The following is a 16,469-nucleotide window of genomic DNA, read 5'->3' as shown; positions in this document are numbered from 1 at the left end:
TGATAGGTGGGGATGTCTTCCCTCCCTGTTATTTGCCTGGGGCCAAACTATGGTGGAGGCAATGAAGATAATGGTGACCTCCTTCTAAAGGTCCCATGCAGGCACTGTTACACTCAGTGCCCCCAAACCCTGTAACCGTCCACCGCCAGCCCATGCCTTTGCTGGAGACTCCTGGACACTCACAGGCAAGTCTGGGTCAGTCTCTTGTGGGGGTCACTGTTTTTTTACTCATTTAAGAAATTTGAAGTTTTGATGAAGTCACTATTTTAAATTAATGAGATGGTATATGTGAAAGCAACTAGAAACTGATAAATGTTTTAACAAAATACAGTGTTCAAGGAAGTCATTGATAACACCAAAAAGTGATGAGAAAAGTTCATGATTCCATTGACATTTAGCTTATGATAAGGGATGTAAGACTGAGATTGCTCAACCAATGGCTTCAGGGAGGTGCACTGTTCCAAATCCGGAAATGGATTCTCTGCCTTTCTCACAGCAGGGAAGACAGGAAGAGTTCAGCAGAGAGAATCCGGGTGGGCGGGATGCAGAAGCTGAAAAAGGAACCACAGACACATCAAGTCATTTCTAGAACTGACAAGCAAAACAGACAGCTAGCATCTTGCAGAACATATAATGGCTAGTCAGGGCTCTAGAAGCACATGTTTACCTTGAAGTTTGGGCATTTAAAGATGAAACGATTAAAACTTTAATAATAAGGGCCCTGGTATGGAAAACAAAAGAAAGCCCAGTGAAGAAAGCCTGTGATGAATCGGCTTATATAAGAGATGGTGTGCTGCAGGCTGTTACTGAACAATATTATTGAATACTTCAGTTACCAACATGTCCTTTATGAGTATGGACTATGAGGTAATAGAAGAATCCTGCTGGACATTATTTACATCTGGTTATTTATAAGCTTAATATAGTTTGTAAAGAAATATATTCCTCTCATTAGCAGTTAACTTTTGACACTTTTTTTTGCTTAAGTAAAAAAAAATCTTACAATTTCTCTGAGTTTTGTTATTCACAGAATAATCCTGCCTAACACTCTGAGGCAAGTTGCCAATGCTCTAACGGACACAAGCAATGACCAGCATCCTGAGACATGTTGCCTGAATAGAGGTTTATTCGGGTCTTGTCAGTATTCACGTTGTATACACAGGTCCCCTCCTTCCTCCTGGTCCACACCCTTACCTGGTCAACTCAGGACTAGACAAATTTTTACTTGTCTCTCTTCCTATCTCTCCTCAGTGGGAGCACAAATACACAGGAGAAGTTCCCAGAGCCAGAAGAATCGAGCACAAGTGGAAACAGAGCATGTGGAGGTGGATGAGATCGTCCACACCTAAATAGTTCATACTTTATGCCAAGACAGTTGGGAATACAATTTTATAGAGAGCAGGAAAGGGTGTTAAAATGAGAAGCTTTAGTCTGAATAAAAGGATCTTAAAAGTCAAACTTGCTTCCATATCGTCTAATCATTCTTTTTGGAATCCAGCTATTTTTTATCCTGTATTTGCTGCTATTTTAGGAAGATTCCAGAGATAAAGTAGAACTGAGCCAGGTCCAGAAATTTGAATGGGAAACTGGATTCCTCAGTGAGTTGTATGGAAGGTAAAATAAGTAATCAATGATCCTAAGAACAGGGTCCTTAAGATTCCTGAAACCATAAATCATGTTGAACAGTTATTGTCTAAGGTCATGATTTGGATCAGTTGAAAGAAGTCCTGGAATACAAAGCATTTGATGATATATATGTCCAGAAAATGTCTAAACATGATGCTGAGGGTCAATGTTAGTGAATTTTCAAGCTAACTACACTTATTTCTTCAAGCAAGAGAGGATACAGGTTCTTAGTGGGCTTGCCTGCATGCTCAGTTGCTCAGTCATGTCTAACTCTTTGTGACCTCATAGACTGTAGCCTGCCAGACTCCTCTGTCCATGGAATTTTCCAGGCAAGAATATTGGAGTGTTGTTTCCTACTCCAATGTTAGGAAAGACCTATCCTTGGGTCTTTCCGACCCATGGATAGAACCCACATCTCTTGTGTCTCCTGCATTGGCAGGAGGATTCTTTACCATTGCACCACCTGGGAAGCCCCAGTGGGTTGCCTAAAAAGTTCAAAATACTGTGCAAAACTACCTAAAAGCATGACAGCTCTGACTTGGGTCACTTCTTACCAGTGTTGGAAAAGTGAAAAAAGAAGTGAAAGTGTTATTTGCTCAATTGTGTCCGACTCTTTGCAACCCCATGGACTAGCCCACTAGGCTCCTCTGTCCATGAATTCTCCAGGCAAGAATACTGGAGTGGATTGTCATTCCCTTCTCCAGGGATCTTCCTGATGCAGGGATCAAACCCAGGTCTCCTGCACTGCAGGCAGATTCTTTACCATCTTTGCTACTGGGAAGTTTACACCAGTGCTGGAACACCCTCTAAAAAACATCAAGCCCCTGCTGTAGTGCCCATATCTGCAGAAAAGGGTTTCTGAGTTTAAAGGTGATAGAATTTACAGTCTAAGTCACAGTATAGCTAATCAGATATTTTATAAATGTTCTCTTTCTTCTTGTAAACTAGACTTTAAAATGTGATATGCTATAATACAAACTTTGCTCCACAGAAGCATGGTCTTCAAGATCTTTCTGGCACTGACTCAGATCCTGTTCTTGAGTTTAACTGGCTGGATCTAGAGCTGGTTTGCTCCATAACCACAGACTGAGTTAAAATTCCAGTCTCACGACTCACCGGGCTCATGCACTGGGCAGTTCACATAAGCTTCCTCAGCTCTGTTTGCTCCACAGATGCTGTGAGGACAATATCAATGTACTGTAACAATTGGGAAGAATAAATGAGCTAATGCATGTGGGCACCCAATACAGAGACTCATTCTCAGTACATGGTTCATTCCCCCTGGATGGGTTGTGGTTACTTCCTCCTACTCTCTGGGGCTTCTGACCTTGGCCCTCTTCTTAAGCTGATTTTGCTAGAGGCCCAAAGAGGGCAGCACCAGCCTGTCTGACTCTGTGGGGTTTCATCACTGTCTGGTCTGGCCTATGACTCTCTTGATGCGGTGAATTAGGTGAGTGTCAGGAGCTTCGTGTTGCCCAGCAAGGCTCCCAGGAGATATTATGGTCTATGAGGGAAGATTCATTTAGTCACAGCTGGCCTTGCATTGCGATAATTGAACAAAGAACATCCTTTTCTCCACTTCTTACTGCTCCACAAAGACAGCCTATTACTTCAATCAGCCACTCAATATATTTTATGTTGACAGTGTGGGATGAAACGACTTTCGAACATGTTGACAATTTCTTTTTTACTACACACCTCTACTGCTGAATGAGATCACCATTCTTGTTAATTCTTACGTGCATTTGGGTCAACCTCAAGTGTCAGTGCAGCCCTGGATGTCAGTTGCCCCCAAAGCTGGTGAGCACAATGGCCCTCAACCACCAGAGAACTTACCATGACCACAAAGAAGGTGAACCAGTCCTCTGTGGGCTGATACTTTCCTTCAAACAGAAACAAATAGACAGACCAGCGCTGACAAATAATCGCTGTACTCAGACTACGCCAAACATCAGGGCAGCCGACTGGCCTCGGGTGCTCTCTCCCTCATCACTGCTTGTAAAGAAGTAGTGAGGCATACTTATTAATAAGTAGGCAATCCCTATTTTCTAGAACAGAGCAGGTCTATGAGTGAACAATGGTTTGGAGTTTGGGAACTCTCCAGTGAAACCTAGGGACCTTAGCCACCGGTCCCCAAGTCTCACCTTCCACTCTGAGCTGCCGACAATCCAACTTTCTGCTTTCCTGCATGATCACAACCTTGCTCTCCTTCTGGTGACTTCGACTAGAGCTCGTTCTCAGGTTTTGTAACAGAGAAGATATTATTTGAGCTCTGTGTATGGAAAGCAGATTGAGACAGTGCTCAAATACAAATTGAGACATGAGCATCTGTCGTTCCCCACTTAAGTTCTGCTGTTTTATGTCATAGCCTGGTTTGAGATCATATTTTCTGTGGAGGCTGCCTCTATATGCTGTTGTGCTGCTTTGTCATTTGTATAATCAAGAGTGAGCCTGACTAGGGTGTTCCTGCTGGCCCATGCCTACTGAGCACAGCTAGCTCAATAAGCAGGCAGTTATTTGAATAGCTTGGTAGAGAGTTCATCCATCTTGATGCTGTCCAGGACTTGTGGCTTCATACTATTGCTGCACAGTTTTCTTTTAAAATCATATGGTTCATGACAGTATCATCTTTGTCAAGATTCATATTTTTCACCTCTTGAAAATTTCTTTTAAAGTAACACATAATTGGCAAAAAAAAAAAAAAAAAAAGAGGCTGCTTCACTTTGAAGTTTTAAATTCTTTTCTTAAACTTCTCTGGGGAAACAACCACTAATAATGATTTTTGGCATCAAATTTATATTTATTTACTTTTACTATCTTGCACAGCCAATAGCATGTGGGCTCTGGAGCTGGGCATTTGGTTTTGAATTTTTGCTGAACCACACACTATGTCTATGAGCAAGTGGCTGATTTCTCAGTGCCTCAGTTTCCTCATCTGTATAATGGAAATCATGAGTAGTGTTTACCTCTTACAGTTCTGTGTAGATTAATTTCAACCACAAACAAAAAAAGGTTAGAATAGTAGCAAGCGAACAAGAAACACTCAGTACATGGCAGCTTTTAATAATATATTTGAGATGTACTTATGTTTGATGCATAGAACTTATACACAGGAGCCCTTACATTTTGGTAAGTGACTTTCTTTTGAAAATTTATCAAATTGTGAACTAAGTGTTTAGAGTTTGGTTGACCATGAGAAATATTCTTCTTTTAATGAAGTATTTCAATCAGGGTATTGCTTTAGTGGTGAAAAGGGAGCTCTTTTTTTTTTTTTTTTTAATGAGGCAGTCAGTGCCTTGAATAAGGTGTCACATCTAATGATAGAATAACCTTAAAAATGAAAAAAACAAAGCACAACAGGCTTTTAGCATAAAACCACTGCTCTAAATTTATTAAAACTCATTAGATACTTTAATTCTTATGTCCAGTAGTGTATAAACGGTGTTTTTATGGCCTCAGAGTCTGGGATCAAGTTCAATGAAGACAGAGATTATGCTTGTTTTGTGGACTGCTTTGTATGGGCTGGACAGTAATGGACCTGCAGGAGTCACCCTATGAATGTTTGTTGACTAGATACACACCCACTGATGGCTTGAGGCTTTGACTCACAAAGAAATTAACCATATGTTGTTGTTGTCTTTTTACACATTTCACTTATCCCAGTATCCTGGGAAAATTTTTTTTTCTTTTTAAAGAGATGGCATTATTACAAAATGCTGTGTATTGTGTAATTTAAAGTCAATTATTTGCCACAAGGTAGATTATTTGTTGATGGTAAACTTCCCATATGAAGTACTATCTTTAAAAAAAAATTGACAAGGTTTAATCTAGTATGATATGAAATTTTTGTGGGAATTATTTGGTGACCAAACTCATTCTGGCTTCGAAACCTGTGACTGCTATGTGCCACCTTACTCATCTGACTCCTTCATTGATGTGAAAGCCGACGTCGATACACCTGGTTCTCGCCCTGCTGTCTCCCTCCCTTTGCTGCTTTATTCCTCCTCTAAGTTTGCTCCCACTGGTATCCTTTCTAGAACTCTTTGACAAAGCTTAATCACAGGGCCACAGTTACATTAGTTTTTGCAGTGTCCTTAGAATGATAATACAGTTTGCATGTGTCTCTCTTAATGGATTTATGTCACGTTTTGCTGAGGTCGGTTGAATACAGGGCATGGTGAAGTTTATTAATACTTTAGACCATTTCTTCCCTATCCCACATGGCCTGAGTCCCCGGGACAACCCAGGGCACCCCTACTCCCTTTCTACTCAGTTGCTTCTCCATGCTAAGCTGCCCTGAGAGTGAAGGACAGCCGTGATTCCTTGCCAAGGAAAGCCTCAGTCATGGGAGCCAGCAACTGGGCAACACCATTTATCCATTTTTCTCCCAACAAAGCCCTTAGGCTGTTAGGAAAACCATGCTCCAGAAGTACACCCAATCTCTTTGCTCTTAGCACAGGGAATGGTTTTATCTTGGAACCTTACCAACAACAAAAACGTAACCTAAAAAGGACGAAGTACCTCAGGAGAGCTACAAATAAAATGCTGCCTTGGGTTAAATGAGAGAGAGAGTATTTCTGACTGGGATGATGAAGAAAGTCTTTAAAAATGATGTGGTAGCTGAAGGTGCTTCTTGAAGAAGGAGCTTGGAAAAGGCAAAAATAAAAGATTTAAAGAACATTTTTGAGCCATGACCCTGTCACTCTGCTACAGAATATTGTCGACTAGATCTCAGGTCTATCACTGGTTTATGTTTAAAGTGCTAGTGTAACACCAGATTCCTAGGGCCTCTCACACAGCTTCACGAATCAGTGGCTCTATGAATGGGTAGGACTTAGAAAGGCAGAGATGGTGAGTGTTAGAGACAGAGGCAAGAGAGTAAGCTTGGGTCCAAGGTATGTTTGGGAAATGGTGAGTAGCCTATGGAGGGAGGTAAGACTTGAAAGGGAGAGAATAGTCTCAAGCATGGGAATGAAATTAAAGAACTTTATTTTGAGAAGTGAAATGAGCTGGTGTCCTTGGTTTTCTGGGGACAGGGATTAAATGTTCATATATGGACACAGAAGGAACTCACTACCTTATGAGACTTTTCAAAGTCCTGCTAAATAGATCTTTCAAGTCAAAAGCAACTAGGAAACATTTGGTAAGCTAAGAATTCAGCTTTGCAAGTGACCTTGTAGTACTTTTTAATTCTCTGGAAGCAATTATATTAATTTATATTTTTCATTGTCATTGGTAACACTGACTGACTGTTGTAAATCCTAACATTAACTTTCATTGAGTTCCATCCTAGTTTCTTGTGGGTTTGGGTTAATGTGGCATGATTGTGTTATCTTAGCCTGAGGAAGAAGCAGACTGTGCTTTAAAGTACATGAGTTGTGAAGGAGTCTCAAAAGAATCAGCCAATTATGAAATAATAAAAAGCATCACTGTGGATAAGAGGAGATAATAATGTGTAGCATCCAGGTTGTCTCTCACAGGACTTACTATCTACTTAGGGAAATCAGATGGACATAGACATTCAAAATGTCAAATGAAGTTCTATAGGACTTTATGAAGTTCTATAGCAGTGGGAGAGAGAACTCTGGTCAGAGTTACTAAAGTTAACAAATAAAAATATAGGACATCCAATTGAATTTGAATTTCAAACAAACAATTTTTAGCATAAGTATATTCCAAATATTGAACAAAATATACTTATATTAAACACTATTGATTGTTTAACTAAAATTCAGTTTAAGTGGGTGTACTGTATTTCATGATAACTTTATATAAAAAAAGGACACCTTATCCTATAGCTTGATGGATATAAAAACTTTTTGAAAGAATGGAATCTTTAGAAGAAAGAAGAGGTGTATAATTTACAAAGTAGGCCACTTTTGCAAAGGGATGATGACTAAAACAGGTGGTCTGGGATGAAGAGTTTATGTAGAAGACAAAGGTGGATTGGCAGGAATTCACCACTCTCATTACATGGAAATTTAAAACTGGTCCAATGAACTCTGAGTTGAAGATATAAAAGTTAGACAGATATGATCTTTCTGTTTTATAACTGAAAGTTCATGGATAATTAATGCAGGAAGAAACCTTAACAGTCATTTCCCTCTTCACTTACAGATGAAGAAAGCACAGCCGAAACTCACAGATCTGGGAGCAGAACCCTAACCTTCTAATTCTCAGGTTAATATACTTTCCATTTCACATGCAAAGTATATTTTTCTTATTTCTCAAATAAAGTAGTAGTTTCAGACCAACAGTGGTCCCAAACAAATCTATTGGGACATGAGAGTGAAAGCTAAGTAATGAAATTCTTTTCTAAGTTCCATCATGACTCTCTCAAGTCACCTCAAGTAACTTTGGAAACCTTCCTTGGGTGTTCAGATTTCTCTGGGCTCCACTTCTTTTATCAGCCCTCAGTGAGGCAAATTGCTACTGACGTCTTGAAAAGTTTAGAGAGGTAGTTTCCCTTTAGAGTTCTGATGGTTGTTATTTTCCACAGACAATTAAATTCTCCACACACAGATCTGTGCCAGAAAATAATCTTCCATGTGTATCAATGTCGTAAGCAGTGATTGACTTGGCTTGAGCATATAAATAAATCTAAATTTCACTCAAAAAATTAGTCCCTTAGTCATTTTCTTCCCTCCCTAAACTTTGTCCCCGAGGGACCCCCACTCTCAGCTGACACTGGAAATTTGGCTCAGGTGATCTTCTGAATGTGGCCTCCTCTTTTTCCTAAGCCAATCAACATGTTCAGCCATCATCAAAATAATTTATTGAAAAGAGCCCAGTAGTTCATAAAATTAATTCAGCATTCTCCTTTTAGGTGGGATGAGTTTTTTATTAGGAACGAGTGAATTTAATGCACCATAATAATGAAGTATCTAAGTGGAAATGTCATCTGAGAAGATGCCAAAGATATGGAAGTCTCATTTTATTTGAATGTTCATACAGATTTCGTGTTAACTGGAGCTTTTCTGGCAATTCTGATTTATGTCTTCTGGATTATTATCTACCTTGATTACATATTCAGTTGACCATAGAAATTCATGAGTTCACTTATTTACCATTTTTGTTTTTTTCCATTGACAAAACACTGCTGTGGCCTCATTAAAAGTTATTATTGGGGAGAGAAGTACTAAGAAATTGTCTATTTTCTTCACTTTATTTTATGTATTAGGAAAACTGAGAATCAGAAAGAGAAGTGACTTTCCCCAGAGTCACCGCTTTTAAGCAAAGTGGCAACAAAATCCTGGCTCTTCTGTCTTCCAATCCTGACTCATCCATAGATTGCCTCAACCCAGTGGAAATGATTTTGTAAAATATAATTGTTGGAATTGTACCACCAATACAAAACAGCTGCTAAAGATTACAGCTGGTATTTGAAACATTTACTATTAAATAAACATTTAGTTGGTACTATTAACCTGCCAAATGCACTCTCCTAATTTAGATGAATAAAGGCAAGAGGAACAATGGATCAACGTCACAATGCTTCTGAAATGGAAAAGCAAAAGCCACCTATTGCTGTTATTAAGATACTAATGCAAGTCACAGCCTGTGAGGTAGTGAACTCTCTCAGTAGTGTGTTAAACAACTGGATTGCCCTTTGGCCGGAATGATGCATAAAAATTACGAAATGGGTGGGAGAGGAATGATGATATTTTGATATCATCATTGATATCATCATTGATGATATTTTTAGTGTTTAATCCATCTCTAAGATTCTATAATCAAGCTTAGGGAATCCTAAAGGAAACTCCATGTCTGGTCATTTATATCTAGAAGCAATGACAATATCAACAATAATGAGGCACTGTATAAGATGCTTAATAATAGTACCTGCTCACATATGGAAGACCAATACTAGTTTCAGTTTTTCCTTTTTCCTCCTGTTATCATTCAGTTGGGAGTTGAAGTGTTAGGAGTAGAGCTCACCTGAGAAAATATAAAGGAAATAAAGAGACCAAGGCAAAACTTCAACTTCACAGCTGTGAATAGAAAGGATCGGCAAAATATCCTGATATTTAACACCGATAAATATACTGATAGGTTTGTTTGATAAACACTGATAGGTTTGCTGTGAGTCCAGCTGTTTGGAGCTGGAGGGTTGGAGAAGAGACCAATGCCTCTGAGTGGTGGCAGCTTGGAAGATTTAGAACCTGACTTACAAGGTGAAACATGAATGGAGGACCACAAATAATTGTCAGTTATGCTTAATTTTTCTTTCAAGGCTTGAAAGCTAAATGTATAGCCCTGTTTGATATCGCCCTGGCTCTGTGGTCCCTCAGGAAATTGCAGTGTGGTGAAGATGAAGAAGGGTACTCAGCTGTCCCCAACTGACCTTCCTCTACCCCCATTTTTCAGAAGAGGAAAACTGAACCCAAGAGTAGTTCAACAACTTGACTCAGGACACACAGCTGACACCTGACAGAGCTTAGTCTCCTGGTTTTACTTTGATTGGGATAGTGTTTGTCATATTTCAAATCAGTTTCTGAGCTTCACTTCAAAGGATATTATGGAGTAAACCATTACCCCATATGAGTGTGTGTTAGCAGGTCAATTCTTGCATTTGAATATGCTTCCTCCCACCCCAAGCAGCCCCTGAACTGGGCTCGCCATTTCTATTTTTAAAGCATAGGGTAGAGCAGATATGTGCACCTAGGGAATGAGTTTTCTCCCTAGCAGCGAGCATGTCAAAGCAGATCTCTCCCACCATGTCAGCATCTCTATTAAGAGTGACACTCACCCTTCCTTCCCCCTAGCTATGACAGAGTGCTGGCCATTTTTCTTTTTTGCCAGTGGATTTCCAGGTGACTGGCAGGTGGTTGTAAGGATAATTCCTCCTGGACAATTTCCTGCAAATCTTATTCTTCGCTCCACCATTTTCCTAACTACTATCTTGAGAGTAATTGTTCTAGGAAGACCACTCTAGGGAGGTTACACATATTCTCTAATTTGCACATTTCTTTCAGAACTAGAAAGAAATGGAGTCCTGTTATAAGTGGAGAGCCTGCCAGAATCACCATTTTTTTAAAAGTCAGAATTTGAATGTCAGTCATAAATTGCCATTCCTCTTCATTTTTTCCACCTCTAATAATAGTTACATGAACTTCCCTTCTTAGCATACACACACATACATGTTATTAACTGAAAATTAAGGCAAGAAGGCGCCCTAACAAAAAAACAAAAAATTGAGTCCCAGGGTATCCTACTTCTGTTAAAGAAGTCCCAGGGTATACTATACTTCTGTTCAAAATTATAGAAGGTGAGGTATACATGTTTAAAACATCTGAGATAAAGAACAACCTAATAGATGAATGGATCATGAATATGAACAATGAATGGAAATGGAAATACAAAAGGCTTTTATATAGAAAAATGCACAATCTTGCATAATAAGAGAAATAGAAATTAAAATTATACTGGGATCCCATTTTTTGCTTATCAGATTGGCAAAAATCCAGAAGGTCAAAAATATACACTGTTGGCAAGGCTGTGGGGAAACAAGCCCTTTTAATACACTATTGGTAGGAATTTATGTCAGTGTGACCCCTGTGGAGGGCAGTTTTGTGGTATCTGTCAAAATTACAAATGCAAATATGCTTTGACCCAGCAATACCACTTCTGGGAATTTATCCCACAGATATACTTGCACAGGTGCAAAATGATACACCTACAAGGTTATTAATTGAAGCCTTCTTTGTAGTAGCAAAGGATTGGAAACAAACCACTAGACTATCAATAAGGATGCTTAAATAAATAATTGTATATATCCATACAGTGACTTAAACAAGAAGGGAGCTCTTTATATATACTGATGTGAAAAGATCCCCAGGATATATTAAGTCAAAAAAAGGAAGGAGAAAACAGTGTCATAATATACTACGTTTAATGACTCAATAAATGGTAGTGGAGGAACAATGATACCTGACACAACAAGGGCAAGTCTGGAAGTTTCCTGAGAGATTGATAGCTTTGCTTGCCTGTAGCAGTGCCTGTGTGATAACTGGGCAGGTGGAGAAAGAGGGAGGAGCCCCTTCACTCCATAGAGTTTGACTTTTTTGGCTTATGAATGGATCATGTTCCAAGGAAAATAGTACTAAAGACCTAAGTTCTTGAATAAGTTGTTTCCAAGGTGACAGGCAGGAAGGAATAAAACTCCGGTTCAGAAAGTCACGCTGCAAACTGTTCCTTGTGATGGGTGACAACATTGAAGAGCATTCTGTTGTGTTCTCTTACAGCTGGGCCATGGGGTTAGCAACCTTGATGAGCCTCTGTAAATAATGCTGACAGCATACTTCTGAAAGGGGTCACACTATTTGAACACTATTTGTTCAGGGGAGAAAAACATAAGTTTTATCAGTTTTCTGAACCATTAATTCTCAGTCTATGTGACAAGAAATGAGGGGCTAATTTCTTCTTCACATACTGGTTCAAATAAATAAAAATTTAAAACTATAGCATAAAAGAGTCTCTGACTAATAACTTCCTATTACCTACCTATAAAATTAGTAGGAAGAAACAAAATAGACAAGTTATCTTAGCAACCTGGTGAAGTGGTGGCAGTGAGGAGACTGCCAGAGAGGCTGGACCAATGTCCACACTAGTTGTTCACCTCTGCTGTCCCTCCCTGAAAAAGAATGGATTTGTCCATTTGAAGTGAAAAATCAAAGCTAATACTGAGTGTTCCTATGTGCTAGGCACTCTCAGGATTATTTTGCAAATATTAATGCATTTGATGGTCACAACTACATGTGATAAGTAATACTTTTATTTCCATTTTACAGATGGAGAAATAGGGCACAGAAAACTTACTCAAGTTTCCTTAGCTAGTGAGGAAGCAGAGCTGGGATTTGAATTCAGGCAGTCTAACTCTAGAGTCCATGTGATCCTTTTGCTCCAAAATCACCATCTCGCACTCAACCTTCCCCTTACCAATGAAACACAGGATTTTCACCCTATAGAAAAGTTCCACAGAGTAGGCATTGATTGTTTTATTGCTGTTCTGTCACTAAGTCATTTCTGACTCTTTGTGACCTCATAGACTGCAGCATGCTAGATTTCTCTGTTCTTCACTATCTCTTGGAATTTGCTCAAACTCATGTCCATTGAGTAGAAGATGCCATCCAGCCATCTCATCTTCTGTTTCCCCTTTCTCTTCCTGCCCTCACTCTTTCTCATCATCAGAGTCTTTTCCAAAGAACTGGCTCTTCACATCAGGTGGCCAAAGTATTGGAACTTCAGTTTCAGCATCAGTCCTTCCAATGAATACTCAGGGTTGATTTCCTTTAGGACTAACTGATTTTATCTCCTTCCTGTTCAAGGGACTCTCAAGACTCTTTTCCAGCACCACAGCTTGAAAGCATCAATTCTTCAGCACTCAGCCTTCTTTATGGTCCAACTCTCACATCCATACATGACTATTGGGAAAACCATGGCTTTGACTATATGGACCTTTGCTGGCAAAGTGATGTCTCTGCTTTTTAATATGCTGTCTAGGTTTGTCATAGCTTTTCTTCCAAGGAGCAAGTGTCTTAATTTCATGGCTGCAGTCACCGTCCACAGTGATTTTGGACTCCAAGAAAATAAAATTTGCACTGTTGCCATTTTTCTTCATCTATTTGCCATGAAGTGATAGGATTGAATGCCATCATCTTAGTTTTCTGAATGTTGAGTTTTAAGCCAGTTTTTTTCACTCTCCTCTTTCAACTTCATCAAGAGGCTCTTTAATTCCTCTTTGCTTTCTGCCATTATGGTGAAATCATGGATTTTTGCCTTTAACCATCCCCTTCCCAAGGAGTATTTCCATTTGTATATCTACTCACAGATGGAAATTCCCAGAACTACATTTTTACAGTCTTTATTAGGAAAATAGGAAAGGAGTGCTCAGGGTGACAAATTTCTTCTTTGACTATGCTGACCATTACTTTGGAAACTCTCCCTCCTCAGCTGCTTTCACACCCAACTCTCCTGATTTTTCTTTCTATATTTTGGATCTGGTCTCCTATCTTGTCTGGTTTTCTGGTTCATTCTCTGAAGCTAAAAAATGTGGATTCAACAAGGCTCAGCCCTAACCCACTTCTTAGGCATGTCAATTCTTCCTTGAAGATCTCATGGACAACCATAGGACTTGTTTATTCATGAAGACTCACAAATCTTACAAAGTAAGCCTAAACCTCTATTTTGAACTCCATATCTGTGTTTTAACTGCCTTCCTGACATTATTGCTTGGACTTATCAGACTTAAATATTATCAATATTAGTTTCTACCTTTTCTAACCAAACCTATTTTCTATTTTATCTTGATGAAAAATTCTGTCATGTCAGTTAAGTAACACAAATTAGGAGCATCCTTGATCCTTTTTTCTCCTTCTACCCCATTCTTTCACCAATTTCTGTCATTTTTGCTTCTCATTTGTCTCTCGAATGTACCCACAAAATGCTTGGTAAAAACTATCATTCTCTCTTACTCAGGCCACTGAAACAGCCCCTAGCTGGCTTTACTAAGTCCATGAGTGGTCCTTTAAATATTTTTACTTTCCAATCAGGGAGATCCACTAGAGACCAGTACTAGCATACTGTTATACTGCTTAAAACCTGGTTAGTAGCATTCCATTGCTTCAGTATCTTAATAGGAGTGGCCAGGCCTACCTGAGCTGGCCCCTGGATACTTTTGCAGAGCATTGCCTTTCACAAGCCTCTTTGCATTTTGGGCTTTAGCCACAAGCTTTTCTTTCAAACCTCCTTGGTATATTTACATACAGGCTTTTCCTCATCTGGAATGCTCTTCCTCCTATTCCTTTGAAAGTTTCCAATTCACTGTTCAATGATTAGCTTCGAATATAAGTTCCACAGAGAAGTCCTCCTTGCTTGCTACCCAGATTGAATTTGTTTCTGCTCTGAAATATGTGTTCATCTCATTACTCTTTCTCTTCATAGCATTCACAAATCCATGATTATATCCTGTTGGTATTATTTATACGTGCTTCTTGCTGCTGCTGCTGCTTAGTCGCTTCAGTCATGTCCAACTCTGTGCGACCCCATAGATGGCAGCCCACCAGGCTCCCCTGTCCCTGGGATTCTCCAGGCAAGAACACTGGCCACCTTCTTCTCCAATGCATGAAAGTGAAAAGTGAAAGTGAAGTCGCTCAGTCGTGTCTGACTCCTAGCGACCCCACGGACTGCAGCCTACCAGACTCCTCCGTCCATGGGATTTTCCAGGCAAGAGTACTGGAGTGGGTTGCCATTGCCTTCTCGGTGTGCTTCTTGAGGGATGATATAAGGAATGTTTTATTTTATCCCTAGTTCTTAGTGTAGAAAGACATGCAAAGTGAACGCATGCAGTATGGTAAAGGACAGGGAAGCCTGGGTGCTGTAGTCCATGGGGTCGCAAACAGGCAGACAGGACTGAGCGACTGAGCAATGAACAAAATGCATGAAAAACTAAAGGATATCTATCTTCATCTGTAATTCTTCACTTTTGATCATCTTTGTTCATTTATTCAAGTTCATTTATTCATTCAATTTGTCCTCCATAGGGATTTCCACCATAAAAACAAGTCACTGCCAACTTTTGGCAATGTCACTGAAGTCTTTGCTTACTTGACTTGCCAACTCCCTTGTGGGTACTAGAACCAGTACTTCACATGGTAGGGGAGACCGGTTGGCCTACACCACTTGTGCTGAGTGATGCCGAGGAAACTTCTTAGTGACATGGATTAGGAGTCAGATGCAGCCATGGCAAAAATGGAGATGCCGTGAAAAAAAATGAGAAGAAAGGTAAAAAAAAGAGAAACAAAAATCTAGTAAGACTGAAGAGGCAGCAGAAGAAAAGGAAGAATTGATTTCCCCCCAAAGCTAAAAAAGTTGAAAAGAAAGCAGGGCCTTCTGAAGTTGATGTGAATTCTCCTACATCCAAAAAGGCAAAAAAGAAAGAGGAGCCATCTCAAGATGACCTTACTTCTCCTAAAACCAAAAGTTTGAAAATATCAAAGAAGCCCTGTGAAAAGACAGTTGTTTCTCCTAAAAGCAAAAAGAGTTATAAAAAATGAGGAGCCTTCTGAGGAAGAATTGGTTCACCCAAGCCTAAAAAGATAAAGAAAAAGAAAGAAATGGAGAAATTGGAGAGAAAAGCCCCAAGCTGAAGAATGAATTTCCTGATTCTGGACCTGACTTTAACTCCAAAGAAGTGGCCAGTGAAGAAAATAACAGTGAGTTAGAGCAGGAAATGACTGTGGAGGCAAAAGGAGATTTCTCTAATTTTCCTGTATCTGTAGAAATGATTAAACTTCTCAAAGTCCGTGGGGTGACCTTCCTGTTTCTATACAAGCATAGATGTTTTATCAGGTCTATAGAAGGAAGGATTTGATCTTACAGGTGGAGACAGGAACTAGAAAGACACATTCTTCTTTAATATCACTTTGGCTGAGAAACTTCAGGGAGAACTGCAAGACTTTCTCTTTAGCCTCCTTGCTTATTCCTCTGCCTTTCCAGACACTGTGGCTATTCCACCTTTATCAGATGGTGTGCCAGACCAAGGTTTTCCATTAGTTTTCACAGAGCCACGTGTTATATCATGACACCAAATTTCTGTCCGTGAGTTTGGAGACTTGGGAAAGGTCCTGAAGAGCTTTTGCAGAACATGATGTGGATGTTCTGGCTGGCTCCCTTTCCCCTTTCTATTTGCCTTGTTCACCCATCTCTCACCTCACTCCCCCTACCACCTTGCCTCACACACCAGTCTCCCCAGTTCTCTTCATCAATACACTTAGAGTCTTGCCACCTGGCCCTAACAGTTTATTGATGTTCTCTTTTGAGAAAGAAAATAAAAAGCAAAAAAC

At 39.7% G+C, this 16,469-nt stretch overlaps 1 long non-coding RNA gene across 1 annotated transcript; it reads right to left on the bottom strand.

Annotated features, from left to right (window-relative positions):
- Positions 1-306: 306 nt before the first annotated feature.
- On the bottom strand, positions 307-12,614 carry LOC139030434 (uncharacterized). The gene is made up of 3 exons (XR_011482801.1): positions 12,445-12,614; positions 9,469-9,564; positions 307-551 (listed from the first exon to the last, which is right to left on the bottom strand). It is a non-coding gene; the product is annotated as an uncharacterized lncRNA (long non-coding RNA).
- Between the last annotated feature and the right edge of the window lie 3,855 nt (positions 12,615-16,469).

The sequence above is a fragment of the Odocoileus virginianus genome, chromosome 22 (genome assembly GCF_023699985.2).
Source record: "Odocoileus virginianus isolate 20LAN1187 ecotype Illinois chromosome 22, Ovbor_1.2, whole genome shotgun sequence".
NCBI classification, from domain to species: domain Eukaryota; kingdom Metazoa; phylum Chordata; class Mammalia; order Artiodactyla; family Cervidae; genus Odocoileus; species Odocoileus virginianus.
Note: the sequence above shows the minus strand (reverse complement) of the source record. Positions and strands in the feature narration are given on the sequence as shown.